Here is a 7,988-nt window from a genome sequence, read left to right as displayed (position 1 = left end):
TGCGGCTGGGGCAGCAATTGCGGAGTTGGCTCAATCTGCACTAACTTTGATTTTGTGTATACTGGATCAGGCGGCACCATCAAACTCGTAGTTGTTTCTAATACTGGAACATCAGGATAGAGCCTCTGAATCTGTGGTGGCTGCAACTATGTCTGTGTATCTGGCGCAGTGGGTACACTGACACCATTCTGTATCAAAACTGTATCACTTGTCTGCACTGTAGTCGTGATTCCCTTATTTTGTGCTGGGTCTTCAGAACCCACAATAAGGCTCTGTACATTATCATATCTGGCATATGGTGGCGTGGCTTTCTTTCCCTGTGTCTCATCTTCTTGGGTTATTGCCGGAAACATCTTAATTCCGTCAACTATTCCCCTTCTCCACATCTTGGTCTCATTATCCCATTTAGCTTCCGCTAAAGTCTTTTCTGCTCTTTTCATTCTCCTCATAAATTTCTGCTGCCTCTGTTGTATGGTCATTAAATCCCAGACCGATAATGCCTCATACTGAGCTGTTCTTGGGGGCGGTTTTTGCACACTTAACATCAATCGCAAATTTTCAAAAATTCTTATATTAAACGTTCTGTGTTCCGGAAACGCCAAACATCCCTCCTTCTCTGTCAATTTGCACCACTGCTTTAACCAAAGACATGGCACGACTCTCGTCTCCTCCATTACGATATAAGCTGGAGTACCCTCAGGCAGTATAGGCTCCCCCCCACACTCGCTGTAATGTATGTATCTCCCCTCAAAGCACACTTCAGAGCCTTGAAAAACTTCATTTTTGCATCTTTTATTTTGTTTAGAATCTAATCAGGAAGTGACTTTAATCCCCAGAACACTCTTCGCCTACCTTCTCAACCAATTGCCTATCACGGACGGCTGCCAATCCGTGCGCGACCCCTCTCAACAACTGACCTATCCCAGCGCAGCTCCAGTGACGTCACACTCACACACACATTGCGGCTGACAAAGTCTTGCGGCTTGTCCTCCTCAAACAAAACTAATGCAATATATTTGCCGGTTTACTACAGGAAGGGTAACACAATCGCTTCAGAACTTTACTGAGATTTCACTTTAAGCCTTGGCCCCTACTCTCTCCTTCTCAGCTCCCACACTCGCAAGCAGAATTCGACCTGCAAATCCTACTCTCGACTTGTCAATGGTTTGTTCTAGTGCACTTTAGAACTTGCCAAATCTCCATCGAAGGTTTCAATCACACAATTTGACTCAAACTCGACTTGTCAACCACGCCCGATTGACCTATTAAACCGCACAAATTACAACATAAATCAAGTGTCTCCTACACTTGTCAATATACTCTTGAGTCTTAAACCACGCCGGGTCCGTACATCACCAACAACCACATGGATAATTTTTTAGCACAAAGCGCCACATTCACATGAAGTTTGCCGACTTCCCTACTGTCATACTGGGGAGTACGCCCACTCCTACTAAAACAACATTACCTGGCCTAAATCCACACAAATTTCACAAATCACCTGCAATATGCATAATCTGAGCAAGCGCAAATCCTACACCATGCATACTAAAACACCGAGAACATACCCAACTCACTTAGGCAAGCTCCGAGATTCTGGGAAAGTAATGAGGAATTTAGAGACACATCATACCTCCAATTTGCATTATTTCGAAAAACACTTTTAAACAATGGTCCCTCGCCCTAGGGCCCCAAAGGGCCAAAACCGTGGCTCTGCTACCAGAACTGCTAACGCGTTCCTTTCTAGTTATTTTATTCACTCTGGGACTCGTTTTAGGCCAATGAATCTCTTTACCCTGATTGAAGACACCTTAGGACGAGATAACTGATCAACATGTCAATCAATAAGTCAATAACGTTATCAATAAGATTCAGAAACCACCATGACCTTTCAGTCATGAATAACCACATCAGTTTAGTATGATTCTGTGATATTTATTCCCTATTGATCACAATTCTACTAGTAAGTTTATTAGTCTCAAAACCATGAAACACATCAGCATTGTCATAATATGGCAACTCGAATAAGATTTCATCAAAGCAAAGATCACGAATATCAAAACATAGCACGACATCAACATAGGTTATCCTTAGCAGAGTATCATTAGAGCATCATTCAACAAAGCATTGAACCAGTCATTTGTCTATTTGCGCCCACTTTAGTGAACCCCTTAACTAACCTCGAATTAGCATTGGCATGTTGGGCTTCATGCAAAACAATTTGGTAACATTAATTTGGAAAACATCTAACTATGGTCTCTGTCAAAAGAAGCAGTTGGTACCTAGAAAGGAAAGGCAATCAGACAATTACAATGTCATCATCATATAGTTACCCTCCGTAATGGGTCAGCATACAGATTCAGTCTTCGTCCTCAGGACATCAGTTGATTCGACATCAGCCAGGGAATTCAGCAAGATGGGTAAAAAGGGACACTTCCCTCATAAGGAGGAAAAGTATATAACGGGCAAGGTAAGGCAAGGATGAAGAACCAAACAGCAAAGTCTCTATGCAGAGTGACAAAATGTCTGGGTCATAACAAAAGTTCGCAATGGCATCTCCCAATGGCTCCTCGTGTCAAAGGTTTTTATCCCTTTTCCATTGTACAGTCCCCTAATCTCTGATTGGATAGGGTTGGCACCCCACTATCTTCATCCAATGGGTTTACAGTGTTAGTATCAAATTTTGTCACCCCATAACAGTTCTCACGTAGTTTATTGGTTCTTGTGATTGACATCTTCAGCGGGCAGAATGTCCGGTATGATTTCATACTCTCGTGGTCCTCTCGCATCTTCAGTCAGTAGGTCCATTGTCTGTACCGGTTCAGGCGACCTTGTATCTGTAACTAGTCTACAGTGTTGCATTCAGCAAAAATGTTTCTTCTAGTAAGTCGAATTTCATGAGAACGATCTACTACGGTTACATTCATCCTTTAGCTTTGGAAAAATACGAGTACATGTCCTTCAGCAAGTCAGCACACTACACGTTAGAAAAACACATTTAATATGAAAACCGGGCAGTTAGGCCTCAACTCATGCTAACTAAAGTCTAATGATTTATTAGCAAATCCTTATGTATAACTCTTAATATTAGTGTAAAATCAAACTTTAACATCTCATTTTCATTATTATTAGTCAGTTTCATTAATCCCCATATTTATTGGCGGCCACTCCCCGTGGGCACATTTCAAGTGCGTTTTTAGCAATAACACATTAATACATTTTCTATGCAGCATTATTATACATTAGTTCATAAACATTTCTTTTAATTTTGAGTACAGGTGCTACGCTCCCTCAATCCCATTTTAATTAAGAGAGGTGCAGAAAAGAGCATAGGACACTACTAATTGTAATGTTTTGTCCTCAATATTGTGTCCGATCGATATTCTGGTATTGATATTCAGAGTCCACACTGTGCAGTAACTGAGAGCAGAATTTATTTTATGTAGGTGACAACTTGAGCAAAGCCTGATTACTGAGTGCTGGCGCACACTGGAACCTTACAAAACCTGAATGTCTCATATGAATTACATATCTGAAACGTGGAATAAAATGCAATGTTATCCACCCCCAGAGGAAACTGAAGGGCTCGAATCACAAAAGCCAGACAACCAAAGTCAGAAATCTAGACATATGCTCATTGAGGGTCCTTCATACGCTCAGAATGGTTTTACAGCATTTTGGTAACTCACAAAGAATCCCAGTAGTAGTCCAGAACATCTGTGGCAACCGTACATTTGCAGCAACTCTCCAGCTCTGCAAAATATAGTCATGCGGACGTTTTATCTGTTGAATTATCTGTACATGTAATGTAAAAATGTGCGTTTGCGCAGTCAATGTCTTTTTAGGGTCGAGCCTGCAAGAGCATGTGCTAGGGCATGTATCTCACTTGATAGACTCTCTTGTTAACTAAAAAGGGCTTTGAGCCCATTGTTGCTTACCATTTGTTGGCTTGCCTGGAACTCTTCTTTAAAGCCTCTTAATTTGTCACTACAGGCCTAGCATCATTTCCTTTCCTTTCTCTGGAGCAGGGACCAAGCACTGATTCATCACACTTAATTAGTGCCTGTTCGTTGCTCCCAACATGACTGATGTACTATTTTGTTCTTTCTAACTTCTAAGGCCCTGCAAATAGAAGGCATGTGACTGGCAAACCCGTCCCCAGCAGGACAAACAAAATTGCAAAGCTTTGTTTTCTTTTATTTTGCCAAGTGTTCTTTTCTCACTTTGCACTCATGTTTTGTTTTGCTTTTCCCTGTGGGCGCTGTTCTCAAAAGATGACGATTATCTTGTTCTATATATATAATCTGCCCACTCCAATTAGCCCACCCCAACTGAAAACAATCTGCCCCACTCCAATCTATGACAATCGTCCCCACTCCAGTCTGTCCCTCTTCAATTCAAAATATCTGCCCCACTTCAATCTGCACCACTCCACTCCAAAACAATCTGTCCTACTCTAATCTGCCCCACCCAAACCTGAACAATCTGCCCCACGCAAGTCCAAAATAATCTGCCCCTATTCCAATCTAAAGCAATCTGTCCCACTCCGCTCTGCCCACCTACAATGTAAAATAATCTGACCCATTACAATCTGCCCCACTCCAATCCAAAACAATCTACCCCAAGTCAGTCCAAAACCAAAACAATCTGCCCCACTCCAACTAAAACAACCTGCCCACCTCAATCTGCCCTACTCCAATCCAAAACAATGTGCTCCACTCCAATCTGTCCCACTTCAGTCCAAAACAATTTGCCCCACTTCAATCAGCCCCACTCCAATTCAAACAAATCTGCCCACTTCAATTCAAAACAACCTCCCCACTCCAATCTGTACCGCTCTAATCCAAAACAATGTGCCTCACTCCAATCTCAAACAATCTGCCCCACTTCAATCCAAAACTACCTGCCCCACTCCAATCTACCCCACTCCAATCAAAAACAATCTGCACCATTCCAGTCTATCCCACTCCAATCTGCTTTACTTCAATCCAAAACAATGTGCCCCACTCCAATCCAAAACAATCTGCCCCACTCAAATTAACACCAATCCAATTAAAAATAATCTGACCACTCTAATCGAAAAACAAAAACCCTACTCCAATCTAAAACAATCTGCCTCACCCCAATGTGCCACACTCAAATCTGCCTCAGCCAATACAAAATAAAATGCACCACTCCAGTCTGCCCCACTCCAATCTGTCTCACTTGAATCCAAAAGAATTTGCCCCACTCCAATCTGTCCCACTTCAACCCCAAACAATCTACCCACGCCAATACAAAACAATTCCTGCTTCACTCTAAAACAAACTTTCCCACTCCGATCTGCCCCACTTCGACCTAAAACGTCTGCCCACTCCAATCTAAAACAATCTGCCCAACTCCAATCTAAAACAATCGGCCCCACACCAATCCAAAACAATCAACCCATTCCAATCTAAAAAAATCTGTCCCTCTCGAATCCTAAACAATCTGCCCCCCCATTCTGCCCCACTGAATCTCAAAACAATCAGCCTCATTCCGGTCTACCACACTCCAATCTAGTGGCAGCCAGTAATTTTATGAGGGAGTGGGGTGGGGAAAGTGAGGTTACACATACACACATACACCTCACTCACACCCATTAGTTCACACATGCACTCACACACTCATTTACAACACTCACTAACAAATACACATACATTCATACACCCATGCACACACTAAACATTAAAAAAAATTAAACTTACTTCAAGACCAGCTCGAGAGCCTGGGAGGGTTGGGACTTCTGCCTTCCCTCAGTGGCTGACCTAAGATCAGCCAATGAGGGAAGGCAGCAGTCCGAATCTCGCCACAGAGTGAGATGGCATCAGTGAGACTGCTAACCTCACCCCACTCTGTGACGAGGTGTCAATGATTGACGTTCGTCCCTAGGCACTTCTGAGCTTAAAAGTGATGCATTGAGGTCCGCTGCAATCGGTGATGTTTCCCTTTATCCGGAGGGGGACAGCCTTGAGGCATCTTTGCCAGGCTGAAGAGGTCACACCCATAGGGCTGTGACTTCTTCAGCCCAGCAAAGTTCAGCTCAGGCAGCCAGGAGTCTGTGCATTTAGCCCATGCCCAGCTCCTGGCAGCCTGACCTGAACCAAAAGAGCATCTGTCAGACTGACTTTTGTTCAGCCTAACAGACTCTTTTCACCTCAGGTACAAGGTTGGGGGGTGGCCCCTCAGCCTGTATGGACAGGCAGCTGCTGCTCCATTCCAAAACAATCTGCCTCACTACAATTCAATACAATCTGCCCCACTCCACTCACCCTTCTCCAATACAAAACAATCTTCCCCACCTCAATCTGCCCCATTTCAATCCAAAACAGTCTTCCCCACTCCAATATGCACCATTTCAGTCTGTCCAACTCCATTCCAAAAATAATCTGCCTCACTACAATGTGTCCCACTCCAATCTGCCCCATTCCAATCAGCCCCATTCAATCCAAAACAAACTGCCCCACTCCAATTCACCCCACTCCAGTCTGCCCCACTCCTATTCGCCCCACTCCAATCTGCACCACTCCACTCTGCCCCACTCCATACTGACCCACTAAAATCCAAAACAATCTGCCCACTCCAATCTACGTCACTCCAATCCAAAACAATCTGTCCCACTTCAATCTGTCCCACTCCAATCCAAAACAATCTGCCCCACTCCAATCTGTCCCAATTTAATCTACCCCACTCTGCTCTGCCCCACCAGTGTGCCCCACTCCAGTCCAAAACAATCTGCCCCACTCCAATGCACCCAAAACCAATGTACCCGAGAAATAGTTCAATCCACCTCACCCTAATGCAATCTAGTCTCCCCTACTCCAATTCAATCCACCATAACCCACCCCACTCCAATCCATAACAACATGCCCTACTCCAATCTTCCCCACTCCAATCCAAAACAACCTGCCCCACTCAATCCAAACAATCTGCCCCACTTCAATCTGCCCCACTGCAAGCCAAAATAAGATGCACCACCTCAACCCAAAGCAATCTGCCCCACTCCAGTCTTCCCACTCCAAGCGAAAACAATCTGCCACACTCCAATCTGCCCCACTCCAATCCTCCCTAATCCAATCCACCTCACTTCAATCCAATTCACCTCACTCCATCTCATTTCACCCCACTCCAATCCACCACAATCCACCCCACACCAGTCCAATACAACTCAATCCAACCTACCCCACTCCAATTCAGTTCAATTTACACCAATCCAATCCACCCAATCCCACCCCACCCCATTGCTCCCACTCCAATCCAATATATAACAATCCACCCCACTACAAACCAATCTACCCAACTCCAGTATACTCCACTCCACTCCAGGCCAATCCACCCCACTCCGGTCCATACCACCCCACGCAAATTGAACCCACTCCAATCCAGCTCAACACAATGCACCCACTCAAATCCATTTAAGCCCATTACAATCCAATCCACCACACTGCAATCCAACCCACCCCCACTCCAGTCAAATCCAGTGCACTCCAGTCCACCCCACCTCAACTAATCCATCCCCCTCAATTCATTTTACTCCACTCAAAGCCATCCCAGCGCAATCCAATCCAACCCAATCCACCCCACTCCATTCCACCCCACTCCAATCCATCCCACTCCAATGTTCCCATCCTAATCCAATCCACCCCAATCAAACCCATCCCAATCCAATCCACCCCATCCCACTCCAATCCAATCCATCCTACTCCAGCCCACCCCACAGCATTTCAGTCCCCCACTCCAGTCAAACTGACCCCATCCAGTACACCCCACTCCACTAAAATTCACCACACCCCAATCTAATCTACTCTGATCTACCCTACTCTAATCTACCCCACTTTATTCCAATCCACTCCACGTAGTACTGTCCAACCCACTTAAATGAATCAAATGAATCCAATCCACCCCACTCCAATCCACTGCACACCATCCCAGTCTGATCCAATCCATCCCACCCCAATTCAGTCCACCCC

Source organism: Pleurodeles waltl, chromosome 2_1, assembly GCF_031143425.1.
Source record: "Pleurodeles waltl isolate 20211129_DDA chromosome 2_1, aPleWal1.hap1.20221129, whole genome shotgun sequence".
In the NCBI taxonomy this organism is placed as follows: domain Eukaryota; kingdom Metazoa; phylum Chordata; class Amphibia; order Caudata; family Salamandridae; genus Pleurodeles; species Pleurodeles waltl.
Note: the sequence above shows the minus strand (reverse complement) of the source record.